The following is an 18323-nucleotide window of genomic DNA, read 5'->3' on the forward strand; positions in this document are numbered from 1 at the left end:
GCGCACACTGTATTTAGCTAACTCGAGCTAGCCAGCTTGACTGGCTGGTACGTTTGGTCCTTCATCAGCTGTTGGAATGCGTTACGTCTGTCAATTTAATGTTGTCTGACTTTGTGGGATTTCCCGAGATATGGATGATAATCAATGGTCTTAAGCGTCTGTACTTTAACTAGCTCATCAAAAACGTATGCATTGTCAAAATGTCACTGGCTAGTTTGGCTACCTGAAGTGAAGAATTTAAGGGGGGAAAAAGCACTTGAGAGCAAGGCTTTGTTGATCAGTTGATTCAGGTTATAGTAGTTCTGACTTGCACAACCGATGACTCCAGAACCAGGGATGTAACACCAACTCCTGATTTGTTAGCTACAGATTGTACGCCTGATAATGTGACATAACCACATATTGTTGGTGTCCATACTGGGCGTTACATGAAAGCACCATACAAACCACCGCCATAGATTTGATCAATTTATCTGTTCTTTGCGATATTTTCTTCGTTCTCGATTCCGTGAAAAAAGTATATATTTTTTCATTTCCAGTTACAAGTCGATATACAAAAACCAGTGAAAACTCGTTTAGTATTTTTGTTGTTGTATAGCGTGAGGATGTTCCTCGCCATCGTAGCTTCTGCGCATATGGCATTTCCCAGCATCTTTGCAGGAGCCAGGTGTTGGAACCGAAATTATTTTACAATAGTTCTGTTGTGAGCATTATTTTGTATTTATTTTTTACATTTTTATTTCTGTTGAGGTAAAAAATAAAGTTCTGAACCAGTTCGAACCACCCGAAAAGTTACGCTTCATATAGTTAGTTTTCGTAAATATATATTTTTGTTGTTGTGTGAAATCAACATCGTTTTTACTTTTAGCTCATTAATTTACTCCAATTAGCGCCAATAGAGCAGCAACGCGTAAGATAGTTGTTTACATGTTTTGATTGGTCAGATAATTGCAGGAGCTAGATGTCACAGGTGAGGGTCAGACATATAGGGGGATTGGCTTGAAGCTCTGAACATCATGACGGAATTGGAATGTATTTGGGCTATTACTAGCACTATAACTTCACCGAATTAGATAACTAATAGACAATATTTTTGAAAAAAATATGAAACTAAAAATAACGTCATTAACCAGTTCTCAATATTTGAAAATAACGATTCTGTTCTGGAACACTAGAAATCACTTTCGTTCCTGGTCCTGTTTCCGTTGCTCTGAAAATGTACTTATTTTCCCTGAACCGGTTCCAAACCCTGGCAGAAACGAGTTGTTTCAATGCATCACGGCTGCAGCCACATAGTAGATGACAGCTCGTCATACAATGTGACCAAAAACCAAGTTCTGCACACATGTAAGAGGTATTCAGTGCATTTGGAAAGTATTCAGACCCCTTGACTTTTTCCACGTTTTGTTATGTTAGTCATAACTTTAATATGGAATCGAGTACTTATTTTCCTCAATCTAGATACAATACCCCATAATGATGAAGCAAAACATGTTTTTAGAATTTTTTGCTAATTGATTCAAAAATAAAAAACGGATACCTTATTTACATAAGGATTCAGACTAGAGGTCGACCGATTATGATTTTTCAACGCCGATACCGATTATTGGAGGACCAAAAAAGCCGATGCTGATTAATCGGCCATTTGTTTTTATTTGTAATGATGACAATTACAACAATACTGAATGAACACTTATTTTAACTTAATACTGTATAATACATCAATAAAATCAATTTAGCCTCAAGTAAATAATGAAATGTATTTAATTTGGTTTAAATAATGCAAAAAGTGTTGGAGAAGAAAGTAAAAGTGCAATATGTGCTATGTAAGAAAGCTAACGTTAACTTTCCTTGCTCAGAACATGAGAACATATGAAAGCTGTTGGTTCCTTTTAACATGAATCTTCAATATTCCCAGGTAAGAAGTTTAAGGTTGTAGTTATCATAGGAATTATAGGACTATTTCCCTCTACCATTTGTATTTAATTAACCGTTGACTATTGGATGTTCTTATAGGCACTTTAGTGTTGCCGGTGTAACAGTATAGCTTCCGTCCCTCTCCTCGCTCCTCCCTGGGCTCGAACCAGCAACACAACGACAACAGCCACCACATCGAAGCAGCGTTACCCATGCAGAGCAAGGGAAACAACCACCCCAAGGCTCAGAGCGAGTAGCGTGTGCTAATTATCCAGCCATTTCACTTTGGTTACACCAGCCTGATCTCGGGAGTTGATAGGCTTGAAGTCCTAAACAGCGCAATGCTTGACGCACAACGAAGAGCTGCTGGCAAAAACGCACAAGAGTGCTGTTTGAATGAATGTTTACGTGCCTGCTTCTGCCTACCACCTCTCAGTCAGATACTTAGATACTTGTATGCTCAGTCAGATTATATGCAACGCAGGACAAGCTAGATAATATCTAGTAATATCATCAACCATGTGTAGTTAACTAGTGATTATGATTGATTGTTTTTATAAGATAAGTTTAATGCTAGCTAGCAACTTACATTGGCTTACTGCATTTGCGTAACAGGCAGTCTCCTTGTGGAGTGCAACGAGAGAGAGGCAGGTCGTTATTGCGTTGGACTAGTTAACTGTAAGGTTGCAAGACTGGGTCCCCCGAGCTGACAAGGTGAAAATCTGTCGTTCTGCCCCTGAACGAGGCAGTTAACCCAGAGGCAGGTCGTGTAAAAATATATAAAAAAATCAGCGCCCAAAAATACAGATTTCCGATTGTTATGAAAACCTGAAACCGGCCCTAATTAATCGGCAATTCCGATTAATCGGCCGACCTCTAATTCAGACCCTTTGCTATGAGCCTCAAAAAATTACCTGAGTTGCATCCTGTTTCCATTGAACATCATTGATGTTTCTACAACTTGATTGGACATGATTTAGAAAGGCACACACCAGTCTATATAAAGTCCCACAGTTGCCAGTGCATGTCAGAGCAAGAACCAAGCCATGAGCTCGAAGAGCTCTGAGACAGGATTGTGTCCTGGCACAGATCTGGGGAATGGTGCCAAAACATTTCTGCAGCATTGAAGGTCCCTAACAACACAATGGTCTCATCATTCTTCAATGGAAGAAGTTTGGAACCACCAAGACTCTTTTTAGAGCTGGCTGCCCCAGACAAACTGAGCAATTGGGGGAGTAGGGCCTTGGTCAGGGAGGTGACCAAGAAGCCAATAGTAACTCTGACAGAGAGTTGTCCTTCTGGAATGTTCTCCCATCTCTGCAGCACTCCACAAATCAGGCCTTTATGGTAGTGGCCAGACAGAACCCACTCAGTAAAAGGCATCTGGAGTTTTGTCGAAAGGTACCTAGAGACTCTCCAACCATGAGAAACAAGATTCTCTGGTCTGATGAAACCAAGATTGAACTATTTTGCCTGAATGCCAAGTGTCACGTCTGGAGGAAATCTGACACCATCCCTACGGTGAAGGCATGGTGGTAGCCTCATGTTGTGAGGATGTGGGAGACTAGTCTGGACCGAGGGAGAGATGTACAGAGAGAACCTGTCCAGAGCACTAAGAACCTCAACAGGACAACAACCATAAGCACACAGCCAAGGCAACACAGGAGTGGCTTTGGGACAAGTCTCTGAATGTCCTTGATTGGCCCAGCCAGAGCTCGAACTTGAACCCGATCGAACATCTCTGGAGAAACCTTAAAAACAGCTGTGCAGCGACGCTCACCATCCAACCTGACAGGGCTTCAGAGGAGAATGGGAGAAATTTCCCAAATACAGGTGTGCCAAGCTTGTAGCATTTTTGTATTTAACCTTTTATTTGTCCAGGCTAGTCAGTTAAGAACAAATTCTTATTTACAATGAAGACCTACACCGGCCAAGCCCAGACGACGCTGGGCAAATTGTGTGCTACCCTATGGGACTCCCAATCATGGCCTGTTGCGAAACAGCCTGGATTCAAATCAGGGTGTCTGTAGTGACTCCTCAGCACTGAGATGCAGTGCCTTAGACTGCTGCCCCACTCTGGAGCCCTGAGAAAACTCTCGGCTGTAATCGCTGCCAAAGGTGCTTCAACAAGGTACTGAGTAAAGGGTCTGAATACTTATGTAAGTGTTATATTGCAGTAAAAAAAATTAAGCACATTTTAAAACCAGTTTTTGCTTTGTCATGATGTATTTAGATTGAGGGGGGGACGACTATTTAATCCATTTTAGAATAAGCCTGTAAAGTAACAAAGTGGAAAAAGTAAGGGGTCTGAATACTTTCCTAATGCACTGTATCTCACGCGATACAAAACATAAATTCAGAAATATATTAATCTATGGTTTTTGTAGAATCACCTGCAACTGGAAAATTACATTTTTGGAGAATTTATTTTGTTCTCGATTTGGGGAAGAAGAGAGAAAGTATCGGCAAGAACAGGTTAGTTGCATAATTGATGGCGGCGGTTTGTATGCGACTTTCCTGTAATGTACTACTTAAAATCTTTGGTTATATCACATGATCTGGTGTAAAATATGTAGCTACAGTTTTTTCTGTTATCACATGTCTACAAACCAGAGGTTAAGTTGTTTCTATATATGTGCCATCTCTGCTATATGTCCTACTAACAAATACAAAAAAAAATCTCAAACTTAGTCCCACAAAGCTAGACCAGACTGGGTTTGTCTTAATCATCCATTATTTATAGCTACAATATTTCACTTTTTTGGTGACCTGACCAAATTCACACACAAATTTGAGTTAGGTCTTTAATTCCCATTGAACGCAATTCTAAGAAGCTGTAGTTCTGTTCTGTGTGCTATTTCATTGCTTCCCGTTCTGAAGTTAAGTTTGAGTCTTTCGGTTCTGTAAATCCACTTCAAACAGCTGAATATACAACATTTTTGGTTATGGAACATTTTAATTTCACAGCTGTTTAATGGTACAATGACTGTTTGTTTTGTCACAAACTGAAATGACAAACTATTAGAATTTTAGCAACCAGGAAATGGCGGCGTGATTTCTGCATAGTGCTTCTTTAAATAGCAGCTACAGTGTGCTGTCTGCATGTACATGCAGCCTTGAAGCTGTTCAAGTATTGATATCACTCCACCAGCATTACATTAATGACTTGAGTTAGTCTTTTGTTCTATTTTGACTTGGTTTTTAGAAATGACTGTGCATAAGTCACACATTTGTCTGATTCCTCAAAGTACAGTTTTTGTTACTGAGCGGTAACAAACTTTGCAAATGTGGGTGATTTAAAATATAAATTGTCATTCAATGTGCCATTGAGGTTCTCTCCCTCTCTCTCCTCCCCCAGTGATGTAAGTGGTCCTTCTGTAGCTCAGTTGGTAGAGCATGGCGCTTGTAACGCCAGGGTAGTGGGTTCGATCCCCGGGACCACCCATACGTAGAATGTATGCACACATGACTGTAAGTCGCTTTGGATAAAAGCGTCTGCTAAATGGCATATATATATATATATATATATATATATAGGTGTTCTTTATTGACCCCCCCCTGCCAATTTCCCTTTGGGTTCGACATTGTACTATCCTTAAAGCTGTCCACAGTTTTGAGTCTTTAGGACACGGATGGTAGTCTGCTATTTGGTTATAACCTAATATTCTTTGATGGTGATAAGTGGAGTAAACATCTTTTATTAGATTTTAAGACTTTTTGGCACCCCCCCCCCACATCCCATTAGTTTCACACAACATGCAAGATAGTGAGAAATTCCCATGTAAAAAAAATAATAATAATTGTTTTCAAGGAATTGTATGAACTGTGAATGAGTTGTTTCTGGATGACTGGGTAGTAGAGCGGGAGATATTGTGCGGCATGATGCAGCATTGTTGCGGCTTTGTGTGCTGAACTGTTCTCTGAGCATTGTGAAGTTATTCCATCAGTGTGTGCATCAGTGTTCACCTCTTCTATTGAGGGTTTTCATATCCCTTATCTATGCAAATGTATGGACCATGTAGCCTAGACTTTGAACAGTATTGGCCACAACGTTTGTCTGCTTTAAATAGGGCACCTCTTAGATGCTCTGTCGTTGGTCCTGTGTAATTAAATGTATCCACAAATAATTAAGGATTAGGCTACCCCTTTCAGTTTCAAATTGTAGGCCTCATTTTTTAAAATCTTAAAATAATCTCCAAGCAGGGATAAATGCACAATCTCAGTTGAGGAAGTAGAGGTTCAGCCTCTGCTTGTTCGGTCTGTCTGTAACCATTTCCATCCAATGATGTGCAGCATTTTGAGGAGATGAGGCACAATGCGACCACAAGCAAGCACTATGGGGTTAAATCTGCTCAACATAAGCGTTCCACAAATGAAAACCAGCACATTGAAAGGGGCTATACCCCCCCCCCCCACCCAATTTCCACCTTACTGTTATGGACTGAAAGACTCCATTCCTCAGAAACTAGATTGGCAGGTTTTCTTGTGATCAGGGATGGGAATATCTATAGTGTGCTGATGGTTTAGGGTAATGCTTCAGATGTACCCTCACAAGGATCATGTTTGAGTCTGCCTGCTGTCTTTTCCGAGCCCTCTGTGGAAGACCTGCATTTCCCTGGCTTTTGAGATATTGTGCAGCATTGATTGATCCAGTTGTGCTTAACAGTGGTACTACAAACATCTGAATGAAACAAAATTATTATTATTATTTTTTCATCATTGGAGCCTGTTCACTGGCTTATGGTATTAATCTTTATCTACCTGCAAGTACTGTATTTCACAGGTTTTGCATTTCATATAATTGCGGAATCCAGTATTGAATATTGTGCTATTTCTTTTAATAAGCTTAATAGGATAATGACACCATTGTGGAGAGGTGGGTAGGGTCTCCAAACCGACAAAGCCTTTGTAAGAGGCAGTCTCTCACCTTTCACATACGAGCAGCTAATTTCAAATTCATCTGTGGCCCTGTGCCTAGCTCCGTCTCACTGAGAGGCTTTTTAATTTCTCCCCCTGTTGAAGCGATTATTCAAATGGCAGTCCGTGAGACTCAGTAACCCGACGGCTGGTGGTAGCTGAGCCCCAGGCCCGGCAGGCTGAATATACCAGTCCCCTGCTGCCCAGGGATCGGACAGACAGAACTCAGGAGGGAGGCTATCCATTCAGACCAGCCCAAGCAGTCAATGTCAAGATATTAGCAATCATCATCCTATTTTATATTATAGGCTGGGCTTTTCTTTTGATTGACTGGTGACTGACCGCAGTAGTGCAAGTATAGTGGTCAGTATGTCTTCAATCCAATTGCAATATTATGGTGCATTGTCCTTATTGATTGATCAGATCTTTGTTCAAAACCAGGGATTTTTTTTGACATTCTAGGGCGGCCTGCCAAACAGTGGGAAAACAATGCTTTCAGTATTAACTTCAATGACTGAAACCACAAAGTATGTAGAAAAAATATATATTTTAAAAAATCTTTGAGAACTAACAATCACCAATATAAACGCAAGATGGGGAGAAATGACAATTCCCCCAAAACATTATTTTGAGCAAATGACACAGCATTAGCCATGCAAAATGCCTATAATTTCAGGGAACTAGCTTTTAAAGCTGCAAAATGGAAAAATGTGTAGAATTGCAAGAAATTCCTCAGCTGCAAAAATGTCTATTGGTGCCATGGAGAAATTATGGGCAACGAATGGTCTATGATTTTATTTAATCTGTAAAGTTTGCCAAAAAAATACCTCATACGTGAGACTTCCTGCTGGGTATTGGGTGGGCACATGCATGCTCCTCTGTTTGTTGCTATGATGGCAGGAAACTATTGCAGGCGCCTTCTCTGAAGCAGCAGCTCAGGCCTAAGTGACTCTGAAGGGTTCTTTTGAAATCTCTCCTATGTTCTGCTCTAATCCAGTCTGTAGTTTGTGCTCCTGGTTGTGGTGTTGGTGAGATGGGACTAGCTCAGTCTTCATTAGCAACGCTGTGCATCACCAGAATGCAGATGAGCTATGAAGCCATTCATCTCCTGGAAATGCGTCCCTGATTCCAATTTGAATCTTATTTGCAGTTGTGTGAGCCCACTTCTCCATGTTAAAGAAATATCTTTATGTGAGAGATCAGAGGGGGATAATTGCTCTTAAGTGAACCTCATTTAGTGCTGGCCAGAGCAATTACAGTAACTGCAGTTCCAGGCATTTTCGGGGGCCTGCAGCAGCTGTCATTGAACACTCTGAAGCTGGGATATCAAATGGTGAATAGATTGACATTGGCAAAGCATTATGTGGAAATGGAATGTTCAAGGATGGATTTTAATTAGTTTTGCAGGTTTTATGCAGCTGTTTTGCATCTAAGGAAAGTCATAATTAAAAATAACAATTAGAAACGCATTATTTTTTGTAATGATTAAAAATAAATTATTCTCAAGGTGCTGTAAGGTGAAAGAAAGCCAGCACTTCTTTCCCTCAGGCAAAAACCCCCAGGGCTTGTGGGAGATGTTTTATCATTAATGTTATTCAGGAGCCAAAATTTTTTGTTTTGCTCAGCTGGGCGCTTTAATCTATTTTTGCTGTAAATTAATGAATTTTTAAAGAGCCGTTCGCTGGATGTTGGAATGCAGCATTGGTTCAGAGTTTTCAAACAACCCCCCCTACCTCCTCATGGGATGGAGAGAGCAAGTTTACTGAAGAACTACGCTTGAGTTAATTTTTTGTATTCATCTAGCAATATACTGCCTAACTCAGTCTCCCTCTCTCCAATATGCAAGGCTGAAAATGTGTCTGTAAAATTTGGGAAGAAACTAGTTGTGGACACTGATCAGTGAAATATTTTTTTAAATTATTCTGCTTGCCCAGAATTATCGAAACAATTCTACACATTTTAACTCAATCTCTTAATGTGTCCATATTGCCATCTGCTAGCTTAGATAAGGGCCTTGTTTGTGTGCTGGTGCCATGTTTTTGGACTAACCTTCCCATGTTGACTATTGATGCCGCTACAGAGGAACCAGCTACCCACACTGTGGCCTGGTGGGTTCGCGCTCGAGAACGTGTGGGTGAGAGAGGACAGAGGGAATCATGAATTTATCTCTTGCAACGTGGGGCTGTTGTGGTTCTCTCAGAATAGGCTGCACGTGGCAGCTGTAAGAAGGCCTAACCACCACAAGAAAAAATGTTCCAGGGGAATTGACTACAGGGAAGGTTTGACCATATATAAGTGTAGATTAGAACATACCATAGTAGGACCTTGCCATCTCTGCCATGTGAGACTAACAGTATGCGTAATGAGTAAGACTGACTGCTAATACCTTGACAGGATTTCATGAGTTCATCATATTGTACTTGGTGTCCTTGAGTTGTCATCGCCTATCGCAGTACTTTTTATTTTTTCTTCCTATGCTCAGTCGAAGCAATTGATATGCCTATACGATTCACACTCTTAAGAGACTTGTGAGCTGTGTGCTGGCGACAGCTTTTGCTAAGCTTACACAGCTTAAGTAATGAGAATGGAGCTCTCCTCCTGCTATTTAGTATCCATTTTAATTACAGTGGCTAGCTTATTCGCACTTAGCGAATGCAAATTTCACCTCCAAGTTAAATGGCTTAACTTGCTAAAGATGACCTTTTTTGAGAGGAGTCTTCATCCCAAAACAAAGTTGTAACCAAGTCCTTTTGCTGGAAGCATTGATAACACTGAAATGATACAATGACCTGTGTGTGTGTTTAAACTGCCAGCCTCTCTGTTCAGTGAGGAAAAGTAGGGTTGGTTTAATGAAGCCTTTTGCTCTTAATCCTGATTTAAAAAAATATATATATATATTTTTTTTAAGAAAGTCAGGCTAAATGTGTTAGTAGTATGTGGAGACGCTACTCACTGTGACGGTCACTGTCCCAAGTCAGTCCTGCTGGGGTTGAACCAGTCAGGCGACCATTCAACCAGCCTCGTCTCTACGGCTTCAGTCACTGCTCATTCTTCTCCCTCTCATCTTTCTCTCTCAATGCTAATGCAGACCAGACAAATTATCTCTACCTAATTTCTGAAATTTTATCTAGAGTTGTGATGTGGTGCAATGCACATGATCTTTAGGAATGATGGCCAAGTTTATAGATTTTATAGATTTTTTTTTGGGGGGGGGGGACTGTGTTAAGTTAGATATATCAACCTTATGAATTTAAATGGTATTTTTTACCCTTGTGCCTCAACGTTTTCTGCCTGCTCAGCAGAACGTCTTAAGTCTCCCCCACTATATTGTGCGTTTCTGAAACTCGAATAAATGTCTCTTCACGTAGTTCATGTGCGCACAGGTTTCATTTGTGATTCAGAAAATCCCAGAATGAAGCCAAGGGATCTCTGTGGAGTTTGCGGAAACGTCGGTCTGTGGAACCATAACCGACACAATGAGTGATTTACTCCCCTCCCTCCCCCTCTCTCTCTGCTAACCCATACCACTACATTCACTCGCTGCTCCTCACTTAGCAAACAACACATCTGTGGAGATTTCTGAAGAATGCATCTTGTTACTCAGATGAGTCATACTTCCTCTGGCCTGTGTGCTTCTCCCTCAGAGTGGATGAATGAGCGGGTGGGGGGAGGGGAGTGGCAGGATGGCTGCGGTGCCCTGCCACTGTGCCAGTGGCCTATAATGTAATAAGGAAGTGTCAAGGCCACGCCACACTTCATGCAAACGGCGTCGGAGCGTTGTACACGGTCCGTTCCAACATTTTATTATTTAATTTTTTTTTTGCCACAAAAGAGTTAGTACAACTGCATTTGTAGTGTATAGTGCCCTTTTCAGTGTGTCTGTGAAGGAGCTTGAGGCGAGGCAGATCCATGGTGCAACAGAATGGCCGTCCCCAGGTGGCTGATGTGACGGTCAGCCAGGGTGAGTCATCCCCTGGTAAACTGATGGCCTGGAAGCCCAGCCGCTGACCCTGGCAGGGCTATGTTCCACTGGGCCTGGGAGGCAGGCAGGCCCCGGGGCTGGAGAGGATGGAGCCTGCTGCACCTGGTCATGTCTGAAGCAATTGCTGCCTCTATCTCTGGAGGAATTTGGTGTTGTTAGTCTTTTGTCCAGTGCAGGAATTAAGATTCCTTCATCAAAGCGTGCACTTTGTTACGTCTTGTGCAATAGGGCTACACACACACACCTGCCAACCTTGACGTCTAGGAAGAATATATTTTTTTATAGTAGGGGAATTCTTAGGCTGTTTACTTTGCACAATACACAGACTCCATTGATTTGACGTAGTCATTGTTATATAGGCAATGTCAACTGTATTCAATTGTATTGGTGTATAGTTAAATCACATGGCGTTCACATTAGTGTTGATAACTGTTAGTGTTTGACTGCCATTAGGCCTCACTCGGCTTAGTCCTGTCTTCCCTATACCGGCACTATTTGATCCCTTGCCAGGATCAATAACTCAGTCTGAGTGACCTACTTATGTCTTCTAAGAGTGCCCGAGATACTTGTATTTGCAGGTGAATACGGTGGTTAAATATGTCAATTAAATTGTAGTTAAACCCATTTTAGGATTTAAGCACCCAAAGGCTGTGTCAGCATGGTAGTCACCTCAGAGAATTCCCTTCGTTATCGCAGAGCCACAGAGGCATTCTGCAAACATTTCAGATGTAATATCTCATTAGCAACAAATGATTGAATTTTATATTGGCTCTCCCTCCCTCAAGCCAATTCCAAAAATGTCAGCATCTAACTAATTAGCCTTGTCAAAGTCCGTAATGGTATACTTTCTGTTTGATGTATCCAATTTATCCATGTTGTCACTCAGACGTATGATTCAATCGATATCAAAGGCTTTTAGTTAGTGTAGTGGCACTGGGCATGAAGGGGAAAACCCCTATAGTACCTAGGCCATCTTGGTCTACCCCCATACGTGTGCGTAGACCGTATTAATTGCGGGGGAGAACTGATACAATTGCATAACGCGCTATTATTTTGGGACTATTATAGATATGACTCAGTGTTGTTTTTTTTACAAAATCAATAATGTATGTATTTTTGCTTCAGTAGGTAGCATTAGCTAGCGCTAGTTGACTGTACATGCTTCCTATTGCGAATAATTCAAATGTATTTATGTAGCCCTTCGTACATCAGCTGATGTCTCAAAGTGCTGTACAGAAACCCAGCCTAAAACCCCAAACAGCAAGCAATGCAGGTGTAGAAGCACGGTGGCTAGGAAAAACTCCCTAGAAAGGCCAGAACCTAGGAAGAAACCTAGAGGAACCAGGCTATGAGGGGTGGCCAGTCCTCTTCTGGCTGGGCCGGGTGGAGATTATAACAGAACATGGCCAAAATGTTCAAATGTTCATAAATGACCAACATGGTCAAATAATAATAATCACAGGCAGAACAGTTCAAACTGGCCAGGTGGCCTGGGGACAGCAAGGAGTCATCATGCCAGGTAGTCCTGAGCCATGGTCCTAGGTCTCAGGTCCTCCGAGAGAGAGAAAGAGCGAATTAGAGAGAGCATACTTAAATTCACCCAGGAGAAGTACTCCAGAATAGGTTAAGTTAGTTGAATTCCATTTAGTTGTTTTTTTTTATTCATGTAAAAAATTATATATATTTGAAATAGAAAACTGGATTATTTTGTTATCGAACTGACCTCAAAGCACTAATCACTCAGACCTACTTGCACCAAAACTATTTTTCATCCTCTAGCTTATCAATCTTTTTAGCCCACATGTTTTCGGCACATTTCCCCTGACTGACACTTTTCTCATGCTTTCTCTCGTATCTCTACAGCATATATTTTAGTGAGCATTATGTTTGCAACATCAACTCGATATAAAATCGCAGTATTGAATCGCAAGACTTATAGAATGAGGACAATTGTAATATACATATCGTATCGTCACCGAAGTCTTGTGGTAATATCGTATCGTGAGGTCCTTGGCAATTCCCAGCCTTTCTAGACCCGAAGAACCGACTCGACATTAATTATGTTTAAAAGGGACAGGACCATAAAGCTTGGTGATCACTGAAAATGAAGCACGGGGAAGATCAATGCTTATAAGAGCGGTCTGATATGAGCTGGCTTTAATTGGAAAACTGTGCTGTTTTCCTATGAGGACAGCATCTCAAACTAATCTCTAATTGCAGTTTTTCGGCGTGTTGCCTCATTGAAGCAGAAACAAGCTGTGCTGTTGAATGCGGCGTCTTTGCTGCTCTTTCCCTTGTACAAGGCTTTGCTGCTTTGAAATGTCAGTTTGACACGATCGGCCCAGCTCAGTGTGACCTCCCTGGACCCGGCATGGCCGCTCCAGGGGGTGTGTTCACAAATTTTTCTTAGGTTTCCTCTAATACTGTGATGCCTTCCCTTCTGGTTTCTCTCCCCCCCATTTAAGATGCAGGAGGCAGAGAAAGTCTGTTCGGTAGGGGGGGTGAGGGAAAGACTGTGTGCGCATTGGGACCTTAATTACTTAATGGGCGCTGTAGAACCCGAGCGCACAAGTTCTGTAGCTCACAGAATGTCTAGCTGCAGAGTGTCAAAGTTAATGTTCTGACAAAAGTGATCATGATTGAGGATGAAGAAATGAGTAGTGCCTCTTTGGCTAATACTGATTTACTACTGGGTGGAGAGGTTCAAGACTCGTAATCCCCATAGTGCTCTCGTCACATTATCCCTCCTCAGAAATGACTGGCTTTGAAACCCCCTTGCCTGCCTCGTTCTTTTGACTTTCATGTTGTCCTATAAACTTCACATTTTTAAGGGTTCATAGCAAGCAGGCACTGTTTATTTGGTTAGCGTTAGCCTATTTGTTTTCTACTCTTGCTGTTTTGAAGCCCTACTTACCATGCTAACTTGGCAACCAAGGCAAAAAGTTGCAAATGCACTTTTTAGAACCTAACTCTACGTTTTATTTACACTTCTCAAAAAAATAAAGGAACACTAAAATAAAACATCCTAGATTTGAATTAATTAAATATTCTTATTAAATACTTTTTTCTTTACATAGTTGAATGTGCTGACAACAAAATCACACAAATTATCAATGAAAATCAAATTTATCAACCCATGGAGGTCTAGCTTTGGAGTCTTTAAAATTAAAGTGGAAAACCACACTATAGGCTGATCCAACTTTGATGTAATGTCCTTAAAACAAGTCAAAATGAGGCTCAGTAGTGTGTGTGGCCTCCACGTGCCTGTATGACCTCCCAACAATGCCTGGGCATGCTCCTGATGAGGTGGCGGATGGTCTCCTGAGGGATCTCCTCCCAAACCTGGACTAAAGCATCCGCCAACTCCTGGACAGTCTGTGGTGCAACGTGGCGTTGGTGGATGGAGCGAGACATGATGTGCTTAATTGGATTCAGGTCTGGGGAACGTGCGGGCCAGTCCATAGCATCAATGCCTTCCTCTTGCAGGAACTACTGACACACTCCAGCCACATGAGGTCTAGCATTGTCATGCAATTGGAGGAACCCAAGGCCAACTGCACCAGCATATGGTCTCACAAGGGGTCTGAGGATCTCATCTCGGTACCTAAGGGCTGTGCGGCCCCCCCAAAGAAATGCCACCCCACACCATGACTGACCCACCGCCAAACCGGTCATGCTGAAGGATGTTGCAGGCAGCAGAGCGTTCTCCACGGCGTCTCCAGACTCTCAAGTCTGTCACGTGCTCAGTGTGAACCTGCTTTCATCTGTGAAGAGCACAGGGCAGCTGTGGCGAATTTGCCAATCTTGGTGTTCTCTGGCAAATGCCAAATGTCCTGCACGGTGTTGGGCTGTAAGCACAACCCCCACCTGTGGACGTCGGGCCCTCATACCACCCTCATGGAATCTGTTTCTGACCGTTTGAGCAGACACATGCACATTTGTGGCCTGCTGGAGGTCATTTTGCAGGGCTCTGGCAGTGCTCCTCCTTGTACAAAGGTGGAGGTAGCGGTCCTGCTTCTGGGTTGTTGCCCTCCTATGGTCTCCTCCTGATGTACTTGCCCATCTCCTGGTAGCGCCTCCATGCTCTGGAAACTATGCTGACAGACACAGCAAACCATCTTGCCACAGCTCACATTGATGTTCCATCCTGGATGAGCGGCACTACCTGAGCCACTTGTGTGGGTTGTAGACTCCGTCTCATGCTACTACTAGAGTGAAAGCACCGCCAGCATTCAAAAGTGACCAAAACATCAGCCAGGAAGCATAGGAACTGAGAAGTGGTCTGTGGTCCCCACCTGCAGAACCACTCCTTTATTGGGGGTGTCTTGCTAATTGCCTATAATTTCCACCTGTTGGAATAGACATTTGCACAACAGCATGTGAAATTTATTGTCAATCAGTGTTGCTTCCGAAGTGGACAGTTTGATTTCACAGGAGTGTGATTGACTTGGAGTTACATTGTGTTGTGTAAGTGTTCCCTTTATTTTTTTGAGCAGTGTATTTCAAAACTCATGGATAATTCAATATTAATCCCCCAAAAATGTGATACACGCCACTGTAGTGCTAACAAATGTTTAGAAATTCACACAGTCATGAGAGCCAAGAATTGTATTCAGTTGATAGTCTACATGTAGAATACATTCAGTATGATTGTGGGTGTGTGCGTTTGTGTGGCTATTCGATAAGTGTTTGGGTCTGTAAGTTGCATGATCTTGGAACTGTTTATATGTTGAAGCTCCTGTGGACAGGCTCTATAGGTCAGCAGTCTGCTCTGCTGCACTACAGCTCCTCTGAACCAGTGAGTCATGTTGCATACCACATGACTCACCACTTTCGCCAAGTGAGTCATCTCTAACAAAAGCGCCTCATATGGAGGAGGCTGAGGGGGAACCAGGAACCTCTTTCTGAGAAATATTTTTACATTTTTTTTAATAAAATTGCAGTAAATGGTCATATGATACATTTCTTCATGCTGTCCTCTATCAGCTTCTCCGAATCTGTCTCGTCATTAGCCCAGTTTGTGAGCGTACACGTGTGTTCTGTTTTCCGATAACCATGAATTGGTGAGGATTGTATAGCATAGTGGTGTTCAACGCAATTTGTCGTCATTGTCCTTTGCAAGAATTCTCTCATTTCTCATATTCCCAGCCGTCTTGGCAGAGAACTTAAAGCAGCATAGTGTTGTGCATGTAATCTGTTTTTGAATTGTAAAAAAATAAACAATGTATTCACGTGCTTGTTATCTGACAGACATGTCCTCCATGGCCTTTTCACAATATCCATAGCCCCCCCCAAAATTTTTTTATTTGAATTCCAAGGCCTTCTACTCTCTGCCTTTCCTTGTTTTAATAATCCTGCTATATCAATTGAAGTCTTAGTCAATTTTGTTGTAGAATTCATAGTGTATCTTTTGCTGTGGCTCTAAAGTGTAGAATGTATGCACACATGACTGTAAGTCTCTTTGGATAAAAGCGTCTGCTAAATGGCATTTATTATTATATATATAAAGTATAATTCCTTTCTCGCTCACTGTTAAACAGAAGCCATGCAGAAGACCCGGGAGAGAAATGGGGAGTTTTATTAACCTATACAGCTGTTTGTCCTTGGCCAACACATGCTTTCTCATGCTTAGGCTATAATAAAACCATAATAACAGGCATAGAGGCTGAGATGCACAAATAAGAAGTGATCGTTGTCTTGGGCATGTGATCTCTGAGGCAATGGAGACTGGTTTGGAGCTCTCGTATTGCGGCGGTCTCTCGCCCTCTCAGCTGAACAGTTCTGATTGATGAAGCGCGCTGTGTCTCCTGCAGGATATAGGGTTGACATTGTTTCTGTGGATTTTCGGTCCATGGCTGTTACTCATTGTGAATATTATGTATTGTACAATGGCGGTGTGTACCCCCTTAGACGTATTAGTAATCCTATTTCTATGGTGTTGTGTGCATGGCCCCTTTTTAAGGGGAGCCTGTGTCTGCTGGCTGGCTGTTTCTGGGGCCCCTAAGTGAAGGTGTCTCTGTCAGATGAGTGACGCTCGGCAGAGGCAGCAACTGGGACTTGTGTTTCATCTCCTCATACAGCTCTGGAGCAGACATGCAAATCCGCTTTTAATGAGCGCAGCCTGTGGTGTGTGTGTGTGTGTGTGTGTGTGTGTGTGTGTGTAGGGGGATGGGGATATGCTCAGGAATTTTAAAGTGGGGTAAAAGGAAGGTAAGGTGAGCAACCGACAGCAGCGTGCCAGAGCAGAATGGGAGAAAAAGGCTTTGTAATCTGTGAGGGAGGTTGAGGGGTATGTCAGATGTGATAGGAAGTCTCCTCTCTCGACTCAAACATTCATTAGCCCCTCTGATATCTGACGTGGCTCCCTCTCTTTGGTGCTAAAACACTCTGGGGTGAAGCTGCAAAGGGTTTTTTGGTGATTACATTTCCAACCAGCATCAACAATAATGCACATTTCTTCACGCAGAGAATTACTGTGAGGGCTTTGAAAGTTGTATTTTTTTTATTTTTTCTTCATCTGGATGTTTTAGAATCCCCCCCCCTCCCATGTATGTGTCTGCAGTACATTCAGGTTTTCCAAGCCATTACATGGCAGGGACATAACAGCTTTAAGTCTTGCTGTGGACTTTGCTACAAAGCGTGCAGGGTACTTTTACCTGATCTTTGGTAAGTGATAATCCATCAGGGGTCATGTGACGTCTGGATGTTCGGTCATGACATGTAGCTCTCTGGAGCCGTGATGCAGATGAGCTTTACGCTGTCTGTAAAGATCCTGGATCAATGTACGATTTATCGCCTTCAGCTGTTGTCACATAATGTTAATACACTGAGGACTTAAGACTGTTTTTGTTTTTTTGCAAATCGATTGGCGGTGAACAACATCAGCTGCCACTGACTTGATGGGAATTTCCCTGGAGGTCCTTATAGCCCTGCGAAATGGCTGCGCTCACGAGGCGGTTTCTATAAAATACTAGACCAATTTGTACAATCTCCACAGTAGTGCACTTAGACAACCCAGAGACTTATCGCTCTATAAATAATGTCATAAAATATTGGATAAATGATATATGGTGGCTATGATGACAACACACTCAGTGTAGTCCACTGCTTTATGCGCCTCCCAGATGTTTCTAACCACACGTCTACAAACGGCCTTGACGCAGCTGTTTCATGGGAGGAGCAGAGGGCGTTCCACACCAGTCTGTCCCACGAGTACAGTTCGCTAGTGACCAGATTCAGGAATTGTCAAGCAGCCCCCATGCCTTCCTCCCCTCATAGTGCAAGTTCCATAGCAGAAGCATGCTTCTCCTCACTGCCTGCATGGGCTTCTGCCTTCTCTCTGACAACACCAGTTTCAGATTTCCACCTGGCTATGGCTGCGTCCTAACACTGGAGGGAGTTCCTCTGTCTGTCTTGACAGCCAGGCTACCGTAGCGTTGAGTCATGTCACTGGACACAACACTGTGGTGCTGTTCTCCTGAAGCTGCTGCCATGTGGGAGTGGTGGC

At 42.5% G+C, this 18323-nt stretch overlaps 1 protein-coding gene across 1 annotated transcript in view; it reads left to right on the forward strand.

Annotated features, from left to right (window-relative positions):
- Positions 1-18323, forward strand: part of LOC124031537 (forkhead box protein J3-like) — an 83525-nt gene that overhangs the window by 762 nt on the left and 64440 nt on the right. The window lies entirely within an intron of this gene.

This window comes from Oncorhynchus gorbuscha, linkage group LG03 (assembly GCF_021184085.1).
Source record: "Oncorhynchus gorbuscha isolate QuinsamMale2020 ecotype Even-year linkage group LG03, OgorEven_v1.0, whole genome shotgun sequence".
Lineage (NCBI taxonomy): Eukaryota > Metazoa > Chordata > Actinopteri > Salmoniformes > Salmonidae > Oncorhynchus > Oncorhynchus gorbuscha.